Source organism: Cupressus sempervirens, chromosome 11, assembly GCF_028749045.1.
Source record: "Cupressus sempervirens isolate cs-2001-9-10 chromosome 11, ASM2874904v1, whole genome shotgun sequence".
In the NCBI taxonomy this organism is placed as follows: domain Eukaryota; kingdom Viridiplantae; phylum Streptophyta; class Pinopsida; order Cupressales; family Cupressaceae; genus Cupressus; species Cupressus sempervirens.
In genome coordinates, this window is record NC_143128.1 from 577038477 (window position 1) to 577059998 (window position 21522).

General features: G+C 33.0%; 1 pseudogene; it reads left to right on the plus strand.

The window, feature by feature from the left end:
* Positions 1-20029: 20029 nt before the first annotated feature.
* LOC149530958 (uncharacterized) lies at positions 20030-20921 on the plus strand (annotated as a pseudogene).
* The last annotated feature ends 601 nt before the right edge of the window (positions 20922-21522 follow it).

Genomic DNA, 21522 nt, shown 5'->3' on the forward strand with positions numbered 1-21522 from the left:
TCTTCTACCATGAACCATCTTTATAAATCAAGTTCCTACAAGATCCTAACCCTTTGCAAGTTATAGGTCAAATCCACAGATCTACCAGCGTACAACCAAATCCAAATCAAGGTTCTACATAATCCAATCTCCAAAAGGACAAACCTCAAGCTCTGATACCAACTGATGCAGGCAAAGGGATGTGAATAACTAGGGCCAAAGGCTCACCCAGCTATCCAAACCACCCTACAAGAGTTTGTTAGGATAAAACACAGACAGAAATAAAAAACTACATGCAAATATAACCAATAATAGAAAATAATAGATCACACATAAATGAACACAAGGCACCAAGATTTAACATGGTTCACCCAATCCCTGGGCTATGTCCACCAAACAACAAGTCCAATATTATTACAATCCAGTGATTACAACCTGATTACAATCCGTAATCCCTTATAGCTCAATACCGCTGCAAGAACCAATTTTGCATCACAACATAATGAAAATACCCAACCCTAAACCCTTTTATACAAGTATTAAACCGCTTTAGGGTTATAACATGTCAGCCATAAATTAGCCATAACTTTAGTGGCAAATCTACGAATGCTGAATAGTACCAATTTTTTTTTTTTGGGCGATGCCCCGAACCCCACTAATTATGAAGTATGTACAGTACTTTCCTGATCAGTCACCACAATCTAACAGAGTTAACACAATGGAAGCAAACACAAGGAACATCAACCAAAAGAGGAAGAAAAGAGAAATACTTTTATTGATTCATCAAAACATCTTCATACATGCCCAGTTGTAAGGCCTTCTGGGTTACGACCAATTACAAATACATTCACATTCAAAGATCCAATTGCAAATTCACACTTTCAGTTATGCTCTCAAAATTCCCTTCTCCAAAAAATTTCCTAACTCTAAGCCTAAATACTCTATATATACTTGCCAAAACAACTTACAAATTATTCTAGAACATTACATAAGAGGAAGGCTGACCCAACAACGATCTGGACACATCCCAATAAAAGATCTTAACATAAATATCACGATCAAAATAAATCTTGCAAGTTGGCTCACAGAAATCATGTCCAAATGTTGACACTTGACTTACACTAGGTAACTCAGCACATGAAGAGTCACTTGGCATACATTGGGTAACTCGGCACATGAAGAGTCACTTGGCATACATTGGGTAACTCAGCACATGAAGGAACACTCAGTCAACACTAGATTGCTACAGTAACTTGGCATCCACTAGAGCTACAATAATTCGTCATCCACTGGAGCTATAGTAACTCAACATCCATTAGAGTTACAATAACTCAACATCCACTAGAGCTATAGTAACTCGGCATCAACATGCAGAATGAACAAAAATGAGCAGGATAACAAGGCAACCCAGGATGCTCCTGCATCAATCTTTGTCCAAGTTTATTGTGAATAGGATCTCTCGATGTACAAGATTAGTAGCCACAATGACATGATAAGTCATATTATTTTTTATAATTTCATGTATGTATGTCAATATATATTTTTTCTATTAAAATGTCCCATATAGTTCCCTACAAATATGCCCTCTATTTTAAGATGACAACATGGAGTCTTCATGAAAAATCACTCCACCAAAATGCTTATGGGATCCTAGTGATTTGGCTTAATACAATTGTGAGAAATTAGTATTTTCCCTTTTAAGCACATAGAGCTCATTGTCTCAAAATCATTAGATGGGAATAGCTCCAACAAAAGCAACCCCATGTACCATGCTTGCAAATGTGGCAACATTTTTGTGTGGACATGTCAGACAATGCAACTAGTGTTTCAATATTATCGAATTTTCATGTTTACCCTTTCCTCTTCTCTTTGTAGTAGAAATACCCTCCTTCTATTAACACAATATTTATATTGAATGATGTTGAATTCTTCTAATTCACTTTACATGACATATCTATTATTGGATACACATAAACTTCTTATATGATGGATACGAGTGTCTTCTCCATAGGGATTTTATTTTATCATGTATTATATTTCATCCTTCAATAAGATGATTGATGTCTACCCTCATATGTGAGATATGTCTATGACATTTATTCATATCTTCCATGATAATTTTATAGTTTATAAAAAATATGATCACACTTTAAGAATTAAAATATAATGTGATATCTATTATTGGATACACATAAACTTCTTATATGATGGATACGAGTGTCTTCTCCATAGGGATTTTATTTTATCATGTATTATATTTCATCCTTCAATAAGATGATTGATGTCTACCCTCATATGTGAGATATGTCTATGACATTTATTTATATCTTCCATGATAATTTTATAGTTTATAAAAAATATGATCACACTTTAAGAATTAAAATATCATGTGATTCACCTAGCATGGCATCATTATGTTTTATGGTGACATATCATTTATATCGTGTTTAGCTCGAAGCAGCACTATGTATGATGGAGTATTCGAGCCGCTTGATTGTGAGTTACAACATAGCGACTAGACTTGGTAGTTGTGGAGTTGAGTCATTAGTCATGGATTGAGGGAAAACCTTTTTATAGAGTTAGAGTCGGGTAGGCTGGTTGTCCTACCTGCAAAGTGGTGCTGTCATCATAATCATACCTCTATAGATTCATTGAATTTGAATATGTTACTTTTGTCTCTACAAGATGATGAACATGATAATGATCATTCCTTCATATCTTGTGTTCAATATATGTATACTTTTTATCTGGAAATAAATCTTCCCTACATGATGCTAGATTACACACTTTAATGATTTATTATTAGCTTTTCATGTCTTAGTCATTAATTTTTTATTTTCTTATCCTAAATTGTATATTACAAACCTTAAGGTAGAACTCTTACACAATGATTATGATAGATTATTGATGCACCTTAATGTGTAATTATTACCACTTGCTAATTCTTAACACACAGACCATAACATCTTATAAATGATCGATTTTGGTTTATTGCTGATACTTTTTACATTACCTTATATCCTTGATATAAACAAGGCTAGCATGGACATAGAAGTAATCTCTTGTGATTCATCACTTTATCCATGTTCACAAAATAATATATCTTACGTGTCTTACATGCCTTCTCTCCATGTCACCCCAACTTTGTGTTACTTACAAGCACACACATTAATGGTAATTATGAAGAGGAATGGGTATCAACTTGCACCCACTATCTTAGTAACCAATACATGTATTTCAACTCATATGCTTCAATATACATGTATCCCTCTCTCTGGACTTGGTTATATTATTGACTTGAGGGTTTCTTCTTTATTTTTTATTTGGATGCCTATAAGTGGATGCATAGTTGACTCAAACATAGAAAGTTATTTTTAAATTGAAAGTGTGTACATTATTGTTGTAATCTTGAATGCTTTAGATCACACTTTTTGATCCACCATCAAGATAAAGAGAGTAAAGAATCACAATCAATCATAGAGTGTGAATAGTAATGATGGTAAAAGTATCTCGTGTAACGATTTCAATCCTAACAAAATGGTCTATTTATACTATAGTTTGTGGAAGTCTCTTATTGTTTATTTGAATATGTCACTTCTCTATTTAGATCTTTGTTTCACAAATAAGATCATTTTCTAAATACCCTACTAATTGAATTCGTATATAGAAAAAATGTATGCAAGAAATAGAATTATTCATATCTTATTGACCTTTGATATCTCTTCAATGTACTTATTGCACACCAAGGTACAATTGCTAGGCAGTATATATAGTTCCAATGAAGCAAACCTACACCATAGATTCTTAGTTTTGATTAAATATACATCACATGAGAAATATGCACTGAGAGCAGTTAAATAATGAATCATACACCAAAAGTGTTTGAGTACTGAGGCTCATATTGGTTTAAACATTGTGAATTCAAGAGTGATGTTATGTGGGATGAAATACATTTTTGTAATATTATTACATATCATGTATCAAACCAACCCCACTTGATCATTTATTATTATTATTATTATTAGATGTTTATCCATTTCTTTTGTTGTGTGTCTGGGTCACAATCATACTTGCCCAGGACACATTCTCTTTTGATTCTATTCTTTCTTTGATATTATAAAAAAATCCCAATAAAAGATGTCAACAAATCTTCTATTCTTTCCAAGAGATGAACACACATGGACGAGACCACAATAGTGGGTGCCACTTTTGTGGCACGAATGAAATTGCAAATGGTGGGAAAATTTTGGGTTTCAATTGTTTGCATGAACTCTGTGTTCGTGCAAACATTTAAATGATGTTCGCGCGAAAAATACTTTATAAATGTTCACGCAAACATATATAATTATGTCCGCGTGAACATTTAAAGAACTAGTGTTCGCACGAACATGTAAAATCTACAATTTTCACTTTTATTTGCACTTTTCTGTTTTCATTTTCACTTTTACAACGTACAAAAAATTGCTTTGGAGGTTGGAGCAAACGTGTTGTGGGTGCGAGCAAGGTACATCTTTTTTGTCGAGTTTTTTGTCGTTGCGCTATTTCTAGTATGTTCATATGTGATTATTTGAATATTTTTTATTTTTTTAAAATTTTCAATAAACATTTTAGTGTTAATTAAATATTTTTAATTGCTTATTAATGTTAGTTAATTATGTTAATTTTTTATTTATAATTTTTTTATTGGTTAATTATATATTAGTGTTATTAGAAAAATATTAGAAAGTATTAGAAAAAACATTAGAAAACAATAGAAAATATTAAAAAAACATTAGTCTAGAATATTAGAAAAGTATTAGTATAACATTAGGAAACAAATTTAGAAAAATATTAGTATAACATTAGAAAGCACAAAATAATAATAAAAGTTGTTAGAAAATATTAAGAAAATGTTGGTAAAATGTATAACAAAAATATCTGTATAACATTAGAAAAAAAAATTGATTTTCTCTGAGCGCTAAAGGTCATAATTATTTTTTATTGGTTAATTACATGTTAGGGTTATTAGAAAAATATTAGAATATATATATATATATATATATATATATATATATATATATGATTGATAAATGGCCCAAGCCTTGTCTATTGTATTAGTAAGAATAAATGAGAAGTTACAGAGTTCTATGTTCAAATGGGCATTGGTAGGAAAAAAAATGCTGTAACTTGATAAGATTAAACTATTACTTTTTCAAGCATTTATGCATGTAACTGAGAATAAAGTGAACACAAGAGACACCACATTTAATGTGGAAACCCATTATGGGAAAAACCACCAAGTAACTAGTCACCAATTTTTCACTCTTCTGAAGTGAGCCTTGTTAGGAGCCAACCCTGTTAAAGGTTACAATACACACTGTTAGGTGTGATCCTGTTAGAGGATTTAATCACCCTGTTAGGAGTGGCCTTACTAGAGGTCTTTAGAATAGTTCAACTGAACTGTCACCTTGTTGGAGGATTTACAAAATGGTTGTTAAACCAACTCTGTTAAGAGATTTGAAATCACTGCTACAATGGTTAGAAAGCAACAATGAATTGACCTAAACAAGATGCAACTGAATTTGCTGGTTACAGGTCTCTGTTCAGCATCATTAGATCCTCCTTGATCAAATATGCCTCTGCTGCTCCTCAATGATCTCTGATAATCCTTCAAATCTACTTCGACAATAATCAGTCTTCATATCACATTAATTCCACATTTCATACATTTTAGAATTCACAACTTGACCTCTTACTTATACCATTTAGATTTTCAAGTCGACCCATTTACATGTTACATTTACCAATAAACCGTACATTAGTCAGCTACAAATATTACTCTGAACAAATAAACGTTATCTCATAAAATAATGAAATCCTTTACTGGCTGACCCTGCTCGGTAAATACTACTTCTGGAAATTTCTTGAGTTAACCATCTTGACTCGGTTAACATTACAATATCCTTAAAATCCTTTGGCTGCTGAGTTTGCTCGGTAAGAATTGAATCCCTCGGTAAGAATTGCTTCTTCCAAATTACCTTTGATGACCGAGTGAACTCGGTAAGAACTATTTCTTCCAAATTACCTTTGATGATTGAGTGAACTTGGTAAGAACTATTTCTGTCATATTTTCTTCAATTACCGAGTGAGCTCGGTAATAACTAAAATTCTTTGATTACCTTGAAAGCTTGATAAACATTGTCCTTTGTCTAGCTGACCTTCTGAGATCGGTAGACACTATCCTTTGCCTTGCCGAGCTTCTGAGTTCGATAGACACTATCCTTTGCCTTACTAACCTTCTGAGCTCGGTAGACACTATCCTTTGCCTTGCTGACCTTCTGAGCTCGGTAAACACTATCTAATGACTGATATGATATTTGTGTGACACCAAAGACAACACATAATTGAACAATTGTATCCAACAAATTACATGTTAGTGTTATTAGAAAATATTAAAAAATATTAAAAAAACATTAAGAACATTAGAAAAATATTAGAAAGAGAGAGATGGGGTTATATCTGGAGAGTAAGGAGGGAGAGAAAGAGAGATTAGGGGGTGCATCTAGAGATTAGCGATGGAGAGAGAGCAATGATTAAAAGAAATCTCTAGAGAGAGTGGGAAGGGATAGAAGGAGTGAGTACATTATAAAAAAATATAATAATATGTGTCACAATAACACTAATCATGAGAATTTTAATAGAACTAACCCATATAAATAATTAACCTAGACCAATTACCATAACACTAAAAAAAGGTGTAAGAATAACACTAATGTCAACTCTTATAGGAGTAGTAACCCAAAAAAAACCTTAATAGTAATAATAAGATAAACCCTAACTCTTACTCTAATCCCAACCCTAACTCTAACTCTAATTGTAACCCTAACTCCAACTCTAACTATAACCCTAACTCTAATCCTAATTCTAACTCCAACCCTAATTATAACCCTAACCCTAAATCTAACCCTAACTTTAACACTGACTCTAACTCTAACCCTAACCCGAACCCTAATTTTCAACCTAACTTTCTCTCTCTATCTCTATCTCTATCTCTATCTCTATCTCTATCTCTATCTCTAACTCTAAATCTAACTCTAACTCTGACTCTAACTCTAACACTATCTCTAATTCTAACCCTTATCCTAACCCTAAATTTAACCCTAACTCTAAATCTAACTCTAGCTCTAACCCTAATTATAACTCTAACCCTAACTCTAACTCTAATTATAACCCTAACCATAACTTTAACACTAACTCTAACTCTAACCCTAACTCTAGCTCTAATTCCACCCCTAATCCCTACTCTATATATAACCCTAATTCTAATCTTAACCGTAACCCTAAGCCAAACCCTGATTCTAACTCTAACTCTAACTCTAACTCTAACTCTAACTCTAACACTAGCTCTAACTCTAACTCGAACCCTAACTATAACTTTAATTATAACCTTAATCCTAACCCTAACCCTAACTCTAACTCTAACTTTAGCTTATCTCTAACTCTAATTGTAACCATAGCCCTAATGCTAACCCAAACTTTAACTATAGCCCTATTGTTAACCCTAACTCTAATTCCAACTCTAACCCTAACTCTAATTTTAACCCAAACTCTAGCTTTAATTCTAACACTAACTCAAACTCAAACCCTAACTCTAACCCCAATTATAGCCCTAACCCTAACCATAACCCTAATTCTAACCCTAACCCTACCCCTAAATCTATCTTTAATTACAACCTTAACCCTAACTTTATCCCTAACTCCAACCCTAACTCTAACCCTAACCATAATCATAACTCTATCTCTAATTCTTACCCTAACCCTTACCCCATCTCTAACTTTGACCCTAATCCTATATCAGATCATATTCATAATTTCTCTCAAGCCTCATAGTCTCTTACCTCATAAAACTCTCTCTTTCTCATGTATGATATAGATGTGTAGATTAGATGATGTATGATTTGTATCTTTTAAATATAAATGTGTATACTAGACTAGTGTAAACTTAATTATTTCTCTAGCTCAATCATCGTAGCTTTTTGTACATGTATGTATATGTGTATTTACAATATATATTAGCTCGATCATTGTAGCTATGAATTCACACGATCAACCAGGTCATCAACCTAAGGGTGATGAGGCTTTTGATGTGACTCCTACAAGTGTGGCTCATGGTGTGGTTTATGGTGCAGCTTGTGGTGTGGCTCGTTGTGGGGCTCATGTTGCAGCTTGTAGTGTAGGTCCTATTGTGGCTTTTGGTGCAAGTCCTGGTGTAAGTCCTAGTGTGGCTCCTACTGCCACACCTCCGCACATTGATATTGATGCACTATTTTTATTTGCAAAGTAGGAGGTTACTAGATTAGAGCAGTCTATACTCTCCTCAGATGATGGTGTATATAGAGACATACGTGTGACCATATGTAGGAGCTTACAGGATTTGACTGCTAGATTTAGAGCACATCATTCCTTTACCCTTGATGTATTAGCTATCATAGCTATGGAGCTTAGAGCTAAGATTTTGAGAGATGCATCTTTTGAGGATGTCAAGAGGGTGGCCCCAAAAGATGTCATCAAATGAGATTTGTTTCCATCATATGAGGGTACCCAGGACAGGGTGAGGGGCTATCAAGTGACATGTTGTATAGATCTTATTGTCACTAGTATAGATCTATCCTCGTTTCTTAGCCGCACATGGTATAGGTATATTTCTGATACATAGGGGATACCAGTTCACTCAGTGATGGACACCACTAGACTGCATCATGACCCCATAGTTTTGTAGGCATGGACCACAATTTTGTAGCCACAGACCACACCACCAATAGTCGCCACACAACATAGCTCAAAATATTTTACACCAGGCTCGCGACACTCTATAGATGGCTCGGTCATACGAGTTGGAGATGTCAAGATCACAGTTGAGGGCCTTGATGATTTTGTTAAGCAGTTATGGGGGCTATCTCAAATTGATACTAGTCACAACATGAGATTATCATTGGCCATGGACATGTTATTCCAAGGCATTGATTCTACACCATTACCTAGCTAGTTACATAGGCCACGTCACTCATCATTACTAGTAGCTGGAGTTGTAGACTTTGTTGTTGGCTTGGGTGCTTTAAGAGATTATAGCACTAAGGGTGCATCCGTAGGTGTTGGATCTTTAGGAGATGTTGCCAGTGTATTAGGATGAGATGTTGACACTGGTACTAGAGGTGGATCGATAGATGATACGATGGAGTGTGATGATCATCCTCAAATTCCTGAGACCTAGGTACATATATAATATTTTTAAATTTAAATATATAATTTAAAAATAGTTCAAATAGATATTAAAAAATTATAATATCCAATATAAATTAAATAAATTTTGCAGGCACAGGTGACCAAGCACATTATTACATCTAGTGTTAGGTCAGGATATGTAGGCTAGAGAGAGGATTCTATTTAGATACCTAGTAGTGCTTAGGTACAAGTTTTAAATAGTTTGTAAAGTTATTTATGTTTTAAACTATATGTAGTCGTATTCATGTACACACATGTGTGTGTGTGTGGATTGATCTAATGCATATATATTTATAGGGATCAGTAGTTGCACCTCGACCATAGGATGTATAGGAGACTCAATCAGAGAGTCGTTATGTTCGTATGCATCTTGAGGGGTCCCTATAGTAGTACTAGATATATGTATATTTTGATGCATTTATATATTTGAGACTTTTATACGTGTTTACCTATTCTAGAGACTTACATACATGTACTTCAGTACCTGGATTACATGTAGTCACTATTTAGTACTTCGGTACCTAGATTATGTATGCATTTCACTATTTAATTTACATATACATGTTTATTCAAGACTTACATGTATTTGTTGTTCACACAGTTTGTATACATGCATTTCAGTATATATATTAGATCTAGACGTTCATTCTTGAGACATACATGTATATTTTTTGTATTTTAGTAGATTACAAAGATTTATGTGAGCTTACATTTTAATCTTTATAACATGTATGTTAATTTTTTTAAGTATGCATGTCTAAAATAAATGAATATAATAATTAATTAAATTTATGTAATTTGTATATGAACTAAATTTTGAGGGTGGGAGGGGGGGAAGGGGAAGAGAAAAGAGAAGGAGAAGGGGAAGAGCAAGAAAGGGAAGGGGAAGAGGGAGAAAAGAAGGGGAAGAGAAAGAGAAAGGGAAGAGAGAGGGGAAGGGGGGAGAGAGATAACATGTACGTTAATTTTGTAAATGCATGTTTAAAAGAAATATATATAATAATTAATTTAATTTATGTAATTATTTTTAACGAAATATTACACGTAATTAATAAATTCGTATACTTGATGAACATAAAAATCAAATTGTACATACAATAAACATATATTTTATCAATTTGGAATTTATTTTGGATTTCAAATATAATTTTAAAATCCTTGAAACCATGGTGCTCATGTATATCCAGAGCAATAATTAACAAAAATAAAATGTCTAAATTTAAAGGTCTTGAAATTTTATTTAAATTATTAGACTATCTCATGGTCCGGTTCAACCATGATGTTCACTTATAACATATAATATCTTCTAATGATCATCATTGTCTAGTCTCCACTTGTGACATCCATGCTTAAATTTGACTAGTTGTAGACAAAGCTCGGTGGCAACAACTAGGTAGCTATATTGTAAAACCTTGTTGTCAAGTTGAAATCAACAAAGTGTATTCCATGTTGGACTATTTTGATTTGCTTCAAATATGTTCCCTGTATCACAATAGAACCTGCACCACAATTTTAAATATTTTAAAATTTGATCGATATAGAGCTACCTAGATATATAAATCCATATATGTACTTGTACATGTATGTATATAAATTAAGCATGTATACTTATGGGGAACAACATTTCATCACTTTCTTTAGGATCATATAACTTTCTTCTCTCTACAGTACATCACAATAAATAATAATTGACATCTTCATGATTTTTAGGCTCAACAATCACTGCAAATACATCTCCTGGAGAACAAGTATGTACATATACATTATATAATATAGTTCATTGACAATTAAACAAGAAGTTGAGATTAATTTTTATGATACTTACCCACTTTTACCAATCCATAGATATGATCATAATCGATGGAAATCAATGGAATATCATCAAAATTTTCATCTTCATCTTTATCAATTGTAATAGTAACATCAAGTGGTACCAAAAGCCATGCACCTGTATATCCACGTGTTTGATTGATGCATTGTTGATAGTCTTCATCATTGTAACTATCACAAAAACATGAGTGTTCTCTTGTCTTCAATGTCCAATTGTGATTGTTTGTACTCATGATTGAATGTAAATGAATGTGTCTTTTCTATCCTCTTGAAACCATGCATGTTTCTTCTATTAACACCTGAAAATTCATTACGAAAACATGCACAAATTAAATTTAAACTTAAAGGAATCAAGATAAAACTTAAAAATTAAATTTTAAAACTTAAATGCATAAAATTTAAACAAATGTGCACATCCATACTGTTATCTCCCAAAAGACTCTATGTGGTACCAATTGACTTGTTCTTGATGATGTCTCGACCTCGTTTGATACAAAATATGTCTTACACCATTCAAAAACATCATGTGCATTATTTATACGAACTCCCTTATAATTCATTTAATACTTTCACAGAGCACATTTGATGCAAGCTCCAACACCATCATGTTCACTTTTTCCATGCCCACTCTCAAAGAAACTCCATATGTGTTTTATATTTTCATTACAATGATATCTATATAATGCGTAAAATGGTCTAGATGATTTGAATTGTATGGCACATCCATCAGACCAAACATAATTTTTATGAATATTTATGTCTCTTTCTATCAAATAAGAAAAAAACTCATTGAAGCAATGTTCTACATAGTCCATGCCATGCTCTTTATCATTGCTTATATATAAGTGTTTTAATGATTCGTGCTTCAAGTGTACTCTGAACAACATCCAAATCTAATTGTGCATATCTATAATGAACATGTACCATAATAGTGACCTGCTTAGAAAAAAAACTGATTGAATTTCTTTTTGATGAACAAAAGAATAGTTTTTTTGCAAAATCAATGACTGATAGAATAGTTCCAAGCATGAAATTATCTCTCAAAGTTTGAAATTGTTGTGCTTGCCACTCTGCAAAAAACACATGAAAAATAAAAGGTTGAATCAAATTCTTAAATCTTTCCATAAATGTTACAATAGGTAACTCCTCTTCAACATATTCCAATTTTTTTGTCTCTTTTCCCAACTTTGTTTTGTTCTTTACATACTTGTAACTTTTGCAATTCACCTTTTTTGTTACATTGATATTTTCAACTTTCATAGGAAAAAGAGCCAATTCACCACATGTTTCACATATTCCTTTTATTCAATTTATTTGACCAACTGGATCATCTATTTTGTCACATAAAATGGATGATATAAACTCACTTCGCCTACTAAGATGAGTAGCGTGAAAACCATACATGTCTTCTACAAACTTTTGAAATACCCGATATAGGAGATCAAACAAAGACAACAAGAAGTTTCAAACACTTTGTTTAACCTCACAAAGTATGGCTTCAATGTTTCAAACAATGTTTGTCCAATTTCTTTGATGAATAGACCTTTCCATTAATTTATAATTTTAAGATACATATTCACAAAAAAAAGGGGCCGGGGGATACAAGATCACCCTGCTAGTTCAAATAGCACAAGGTTAGATTAACAACTATTCATCCAAAAAACTATTTAAAGAAAAGCATAAAGCCTCAGGTAGTGAGAGTAGTGCTAGTTGAAGGAGGATCTTTATCATCAGAACCCCAAAAGTCATTGGGGTTAGTGGTTGGATCAAGGGGAGCCCAACCGTTAGTAGCAACAACATCAACATCATCATCTTTATTTCCCTCAAGCTTGGATGGGGAGATAGCTAAGTCCAGTCAAGTGAAAGTCCACTTGGGATCATGTTGCATAGATGACCAACCCACAACAAGGGCAACATGAGGAGCCACTGGGGACTAGCCTGAGTCCAACCTCTGTGGAGGTGAAGCTGAGCAAAGATGACCATCAAAACCACCACTAGGAGAGTGGCAATGTGGCTACAACTGAGGAGAGTGTGAGTAGCTTGTAGATCTGCTCCGGTTTGCCCAATTTTTATATTAGGATGTTCACTAAAAATGACACATATAACTCTTGTTGTGTTGTGTCCAACCAATTTTTTATATGATGTTCATATTGACTAGATGCAATTCTATGTCTGATAACATCTCTATTGTTTGATGAAGGGTGAGTGTTATCAATCCATAATTATATGACTAATTTTTTTATTCCCTCATCAATCCTATCAGAACAAGGTGCTCTACACATAATTTCCCAATTTCCTTCCATAGTACTATGATCCAAAATTAATCTTCTCTTAACATATTCTCTCATTATTTTCCTATTAAAACCCATTTAAGATGAAATTGAAGATATTTGTCTATTTTGGGTCATATTGTTATTTACAAAAAACATCAACATCACTTTTCTTATCATGGACCTATCTTTAGTTTGAGACCATTTTCCTATGTTTCTCAAACCTTCTTTAACATTTTCAATCATATCAGTTTGCATGTTAGAAAATTTTCTCATCTTTGCTGTTGTGCCTAGCCCTGATAATTTCAATGCCTCTTGTAACTTCTTTTGTGTAACAAAAAGTGAAAGTAACTTACCTTGTTCAAGTATTTTAATATTATTAAATTTAGTCATTATTTCTCTTATCGTCTTATTCATTGACCTTTTCTTAGACAAACTTAAGGGTTGAACAATAGTTGCAAGTGTTCTCAATTTATCCACATCCATTTTAAGTAAATTCTATATTTTTATGAGAAATTCCATTCTTTATAGTTTGAGAAATATTTATGAGTTTGTCCATACTAGTAGGAGCAACAGATCCTAACCCTTCTCTGACTTATGTTACTTGAATTTCTATAGGGAGCAATCTTGAGCCTTCTCCAACATTCGTTGGTTAGGATTTTGTAGGAAGCGATTTTGACCCTTCTTTGACTTTTGTTACTTGAACTCGGCCTATAGAGAGTGATCTCAAACCTTCTTCAAAATTCATAGTTTGAGATTATCTAGGGAGCGATCTTGACCCTTCTCCCATATGTACTTCTACTTGTGTTGAGCCTCCTTCAACATTTTCTTCACCTTCACCTTGTTGATTGTCTGCAACACATTTATAAATGAATCAAATTAGACAAAAAAAAAGATTGATACATAATTAAATTAAAGACCATGATATATATATATATATATATATATATATATATATATATATATATATATATATATATATATATATATATATATATATATATATATATATATATATATATATATATATATATATATATATATATATATATATGTACATACCTTGTTTATTTCTATGATAATGTGCCAAAGTTTTGTGAAGATTTCTTTGTTTCACTTCATCAAATTTATTCCTTGCACATTTGCTTTGTCTTCCTTGTTTCTCATCAAAAAATTGAAAAATCACCTTTTCCTTTAAAAAATTGAAAAATCACTTTTGCTTTCAAAAAATTGCATTTACTTTATAAAATTTGCCTTCACTTTCAAACATTTGTCTTCAATTTGAAAATGACTTAATTAGTTGTTCGAGAAAACATAAGAAAATAAAAATTCGGTCGCCAGATTTTTTTACATACATGTTCGCACAAACATGTGTTCACGCAAACATAATATAAATGTTCGTGCAAACATAGTTAAAAAAAAAAAAACTATGTTATTTTTCAGAAAAAAGAGAAAAAAATGGTCTTTTGACTGTCAAAAATGGGATCAACTAATCTCCTATTGTAAATCTAAAAATGTCAAATTGTGCTACTCGAAGCAAGCTTTCCAATGACTATAATTTTAATACATATTATATTCATTAAGACTTTCAAATATAAGTTTAACTCATTATAGGTTGATTAATGATTGAACATCAACTGACTTCGACACTTCAGGAAAATTTGTAAATTAGGTCAAAATTTTTTTGAAAAATCTATAGGAAATAGGTTACTGAGTTAGCTTTCTATTGAAAAATAAAATTTGATTTATGATATATTGAGTTCAAGTTATGCTTGTCAAAATGAACATATGTTTGAATTATGATTGATGTCACTTTAAAACTTCATAAACTATACAATATTCAACCAAATTAAATCAAACCAAATGGATCCTCTAGATATTGATGTTAAAAATCCAACATCAAAATAATTACCTCATTATCATTTGAAAAAAAAAAAGTTATGCTTGTCAAGTGGATTGTCACTCTTTAAAAAAATTGATTTTTCATATGTACCACTTTTTGGGGGAGAAGAAAAAATTGACTTAAAAAACATGGTTACAAAGTAGGAACAAAGTACTAGAAATCACTAGCTTACGTCATGTTCAAATTATTCAATAGTTTAGTTTTAGAGATACAGTCACTTGAATGTGAGGTTTATTTCAAAAATGTTGATTTCAGTGTCAAAATTGGTCAAAAAGTAGCACCCACTATTGTGGGATCACTCGTTACACACACACACACAGATATACATATATAGATACATATATATCTATATATTTAGTGCCTCTCCCATTTGATTTTTGTAAGTCATCCTGATGGATGCAACCTTGTTGATCTTTTGTTGTGAAGAGATCGTGATTGGGACCATGTGTGGTCTACACCCTCAAGGGAATTGGATTTATGTTATAGTATCAATTGATTTAATTACGCTTATGGATGATTTAGTTGATTATGATGTGTTAGATGGTTCATTAAGGTTTGTGTTAGTGGTTACTAGGATCAATGTGGTATTAGGATGATTCTTCTGTGATTACCCTGAGATGTGTACAGTGATTGCACTATGTATTATTATCCTGCTACATTGGACTAAGTTCCTATAGCAGTGGTTAGTCATGTATTTGACTAGGTTCACTTATGTGTTTTAAGTGCCTTTTCATGTTGTTTAAACAACCATTATTAAATGCTTAAATAATTAGAATGAATTGTCCATGTTAGATTATTGTGTTGTTCAGTTGATTATATCTACATGATGATGCTTTCTTTTGAGATGATAGTATGTTTTATGATGATATATGGTTCTCTGATATTTGGACATATCTTTGATTATGTTAGATGTGGATTTAATGTTATGGCTATTTATTTCATTCTTGCTTTATGATGCTTTATGTGAAAGTGAGTGATGTAAATGGATTATCTCTCTGTAATTAAATAAATGGTTAAAATAGATTATTTAATGCAGTTATTGCTTTGACTATGCTATTATATGCAATTGCACTTGATAATTTTGTTTAGTGTGCATGATTTATGTCCTTGGTAGTGGCACATGGAGTTAGTGATTCAACTATTCATATTTAAGAAATTTTGTGATTTTGGTTTAAAGGAATTTCAGGCTTTATTTTATTTAATTTTAATTTTTGGCAGCTTTGCCATAGATGAAATCCAATTAGTTGGAATAGCCTATTTTCATTTGGGTTGAGTCGGGGTTTAATTAGGTCACCTGGTTTCTTACCCTAATTGATTATTCACTTGAGAAGTGAATAAGTATCCAAAAAGAATTTAATTCCTCACTTCTCACTTTTGAATTAGAAAGTTTGAGAGTAAAACCCAAAATCCTCTTCATGAGGAATTACTTTTATGTTCGTTGCGGAAGCTATGGGTGTGGGATCATTGTGAGATCGGTCTTTTTGGATCTAGCTCAGGGAGACCTTGGTTTTCCATGACTTTCAGTAGCTTCCATGGGATATTTATTTTATCTAGATATTTTCCATTTTAGCCCTTTTGTCTGTGAGGTAGGGCTCTCCCGTTTTAATGTTTTAGCTCTATCTCTACTTCTATTTTTGGTAGTCATTTCTTAGGAGGCTAAGAACTAGTGTTCCCCTCCATTTTTGTATGCTAGCTCTACTTGGTTGGGCAGGTATGAATGTTTCCCTATTTTTTGGGATGAGGGTTTGGGGTTTTGCACCGTTATGCTAGTCATTTTTGCAATACGAACTCCAAACCCAATTTTTTTTTAAATTTAAAATATTTGTGGCTTTTGTGTCCTAAGACCAAATGTGTTTTAATTTTGAAGTTTTTGAGTTTCGAGGTTTTTTGCCTTCATTTGTGTGTTGCCTAATTTCCTCGAGTTTTCTTGGCATGGTGTTGGTCATGGATTTAGATTATCTATAGGATGTCAATCCGACCATTGTTGCATCTTTATATTTGCATTGGGGTGCATGCCACATCCATACTCCCAACATTGTGTTCAATTGAGTGATTTTATACCTAGTGTTATGGTTTCTTTTGGACCCTTGCTATTATTTCATGGACATTAGGATTCATGTAGAATCCATACTCCTAGATTGAGGCTAGTTGAGTGAGTTCATAATGTTTGAGTTTTGTTGCATCATTGGGATTTGTGTAGAATCTATACTCCTGAATTGAGGCCGATCAAGTGAGTTTATGATGTATGGCTATATTGTTCATTGGTATTCATGTTGAATCTATCCTCCCAAGCTTGTATTTGATTGACTGTTATTTTTTCTTGTTTTCTGATCCAATACTTGTGTTATGATCTTTGTGACGGCGGTACGCTAAACACAAGTACGTGTAGGTGCATCTATCAGTTGACTTGTGAGGCTCGATCTTCCATGGTATTTTTAGGAGTTATGATAGTTTGGGGTTGGGTTGGGAATATGCATGCCTATAGGAACTCATTGTTGGATGAGCACGGGTAGGGTAGGGTAGCACTATGGAGAGGGTTTCTATCTTGCAACCTAATGATCATTATGCCCAGAGGGTTGGCAGAGGAAGTTTTAATCAAGTGATAACTAAATAAAAAATTGGGTGGTAATAAAACTAAGATAATAAAAAGATTCTAGATTTTCTCCTTTCGTTGGGAAGTATGAGTTGCCAATACTAGCTTGGGTTATCTGATTCCAAGCGACACTCCATGTTATCAACCCCTACATAGTTATCCATTGAGTGTCTGACCAAGACATGTAGTACTTGCATTGTCTCATGATCTTGGTTTCACTCATCATTACTATCTAGCATGAGTGTTTATGGTTGGATCATTATCTCCATCAACATAACGAGAGTGGACCTATGGGTTTCACATGGTTGGAAGGTGTAGCCACCAATGCCACTATTGGGTACTAGTGTATAGAGATGGTCTATTTTCAGTTAAGACCAATGCTTGATGTTTCACTTGGTATATTAGAGATTCTAGAGTATGCTTCCTTGTGATTTATGCTTTCATTGGAATACTTAGATATCATTTTTAGATGATGTTAGTTTATATGATACATTCATATATTATGATGTTTAGCATATGATTAGCTATGTGATTTACTTTGTTGGAGTATCTATTGCTTTACTGGATCAGCATGTTAGATTTCCTTGTTCTTATGATGTTATTATGTTTTAGTAGTGATGCCCTCATAAGATAGCTCTAACTATCTAGTTGGTAGTTTGGGATGTTACGCATAGGGGAAGTCTAGGGCCTTTGAGGTCTCATAATGCTATTACAGCTGGGAGGAACCACACATGAGTTTTAGTTGTGTTAGTGCTTTATTATTATGTTTTCCTTCATATGATGTTTGGTTCATGAACCATGTATGCACTTTGTGATGTTTCTTTCCACAAGTTCCTTCTTATACTGTTATGGATTAGATAGATAGTTGTACTCTACTCTTTTTTGTATGGTGTTTTGTGCATCTTGCATTTGAGTTTCCAAGCCTTGATTATAGTGGATCCAATACTCCCTGGTGTGGAGGTTCTTACTCTTTTTCCCTTTTGATTATTCATTGGGTTGTTTCTTTTCAGTCATGGGAAATAGTGGTTTAGCATTAGGTGATACTGGAAGAGTATCACATTCCTTAAGGAGAAAGCTCATAGGATACTGGAATCATAGTAGTGCAAAATATCATATGATACTGGTGAAGTATCGCATGGCCATACTCAGAACTATCACCTGGCCATACTGAGAAGTATTGCCTAGCTATAGTGAAAAGTATCACCTTGGAAAAAAGTATCACCTGACTATGGTAAGAAATGTCACCTAGCTACAATAAAGTGTTGCTTGGTTTTCTTGCAAAAACCTGCTCTAACAAACAACATTTATCTTTGGACTTTCTGGTTGAGAGTTGATTGGTGTTTTGAGTACCCTTTAAGGTTGCACTATTTTCTAGTTCAACAGATGTTTGTATGGGATTTTCTAGTCAACTTATACTTAAGATATATTTTAGTATATGCAAAAATTCATTTGAGATAGGTTCCAGACCTCTCCAAGATAAGATATAGATTCTAGGAAATTTCAAGGCTTCAAAAATTTAGACTTAGCCAATTTTCAAGGCTTTAGGATTTCATACTTAGTCAAATTTTAGGAATCAACATTTATCTTTCAGCATGGTGTTTAGTAGATGACTACTGGTAACTTTGAGTCCTTGTCTTTTTCTTGACTATTGTTGGTCTCTACTTGCAAATCGTGATTATGATTTAATTTGTGGATATGGACTTGTATGTCTAAGAATGCTAGGAGCTTTTACCTTGGGATTAAACGAGAATATCCCCTTGGTATATTCTCATGATTCGTGTGATCTTGGTTTGTGAGTTGTGATTTTGAGCTTGGAAATTTTTGGAAGTTGTTGTAAGACTTCCGTTGGTTTAGGTGAACATGTGAGTCTTGCCATTTTCCCTATTCTCATCATCTTGTCCTGGTGTTTCATTATTGCACTTGGTTACTTTTATTGTTGTTAAGTAACTTATCTTAAGAAAAAAATTATTCAGTACATGTTTTATCCTTGTGTTCCAAGGATCTCCAGGCAGGGCATTGCAATACATATGTGTGTGTGTGTGTGTGTGTGTACACACACACACACACACACACACACACATATATGTATGTATATCTATCCATCTATCTATCTATGTGTATGTATATTTTCATATATATATATATATGTATACACACACACATGTGTGTGTATACATATACATATATGTAGATATGTTTATATATACATTTTTGTGTGTGCCTGAACTCACTTTCTCTTCAAATCATATTTTGGGGCCTAATTGCACCTCTCTTAGTCTACTTGTCATGTCGAGGGTTAAAAATATTATTTCCAACATCTTGCTTCTACACTTTGGCAATCTCAATGACTCACACCTTGACAAAATTGAGCTCAATCATAAGCAATGACAATGCTTCTCATGTTAAAATGTGGACCATAAATGGGTAAGATATGCATCTTGGTGTAACGTCAAACACCTCACTCTATTCGATCACAATGCGATTTTCATAGTAGAGCTCAATGGTGGTTTAGCAAAAATCTCATCTCTTGTCTTATTTTCATGTTCAATTCTAGTAATCCTATATTTAGGCAAGTACATTCTCAATAGTTTCCCCATCAATTTTGTTGGATTTCCCAAACTCACATCTTGTGGCCTTTTATAAAGGCCTTTATAATGTTTTATGATGTTCTATTCAAATCTCTAGTATCCTTTATTTCTCTATGTCCTCTTCTACAAACCCTTCATGCAACAAGACCTAATGGGCTAGTTAATGTTAGATTATTTTCGTCCACTATTGAATACTTGAGTATGGAAAGTGTAATGTCTCTATTTGTTAACTACCCCAAATTCAAAATGTTGTCAAGATACATGATTGAGGATTTGAGAAAAAATGTTGCAAGGTTCAATGGACTTTCTTATGCCACCATTGATCTTTAAATGCTCTAAGGTAATTTATCATGGATTTTGGATAAGGAAGCTCACCATGAATTATCTCAGTAGATATATTTCTTCAAATACTAGGCAATTTCCAGTCCTTGAAGGAACTTAATATCCACATGTTTGAATCCTTTGAAAGGGAAGGGTGGATAAATGCTACTTTATGACACCTTCTTCATAGGTTTCTAAATCCCCAATCATAGTATATATTTGGCTTCTTATAGAGAGATCCCATTCTCAAGCTCAAATGTTTTAAGTTTGGGTTTTGGGATTTGTATTTTTAATGTATATGAAAAAATGAAATTCTTATTTTGAAGCCATTGAATAAAACTTGGCATATAATATGAGAAAGAAATCTTGGTAAAGTTACTTTTCCAAGGCGCTACAATGTAGGAGCTAGCAATAGATCCTTACCTAATTGTCTTGCATCTCCACATGTCAACCTCAAGGAAATAAACTTAGAGGTACTTGAGTTTTACTAAAAGGAAATTGTAGTAATAAGTTGCTTGCTCCAAAGCACACCCTCTCTTGAAATAGTGGAAATTCAACTACTCGATGAATATGATAGTGGTCAATGTATGTACTTCTTTAAGAATATTTTGAAACTAAGGAGAGTATCCTCACTAGCAAGGATAGTTGTATAGGAAAAATAAACCATGATCTTCGACCTTCATACCATTTCTTTGTAGTTGTAACAAGTTGTTTATGATATTTGATTCTACTCTTTTTTCCCAAAAGTTGTTTATGTGGTTGATGCTCGATTTTTTG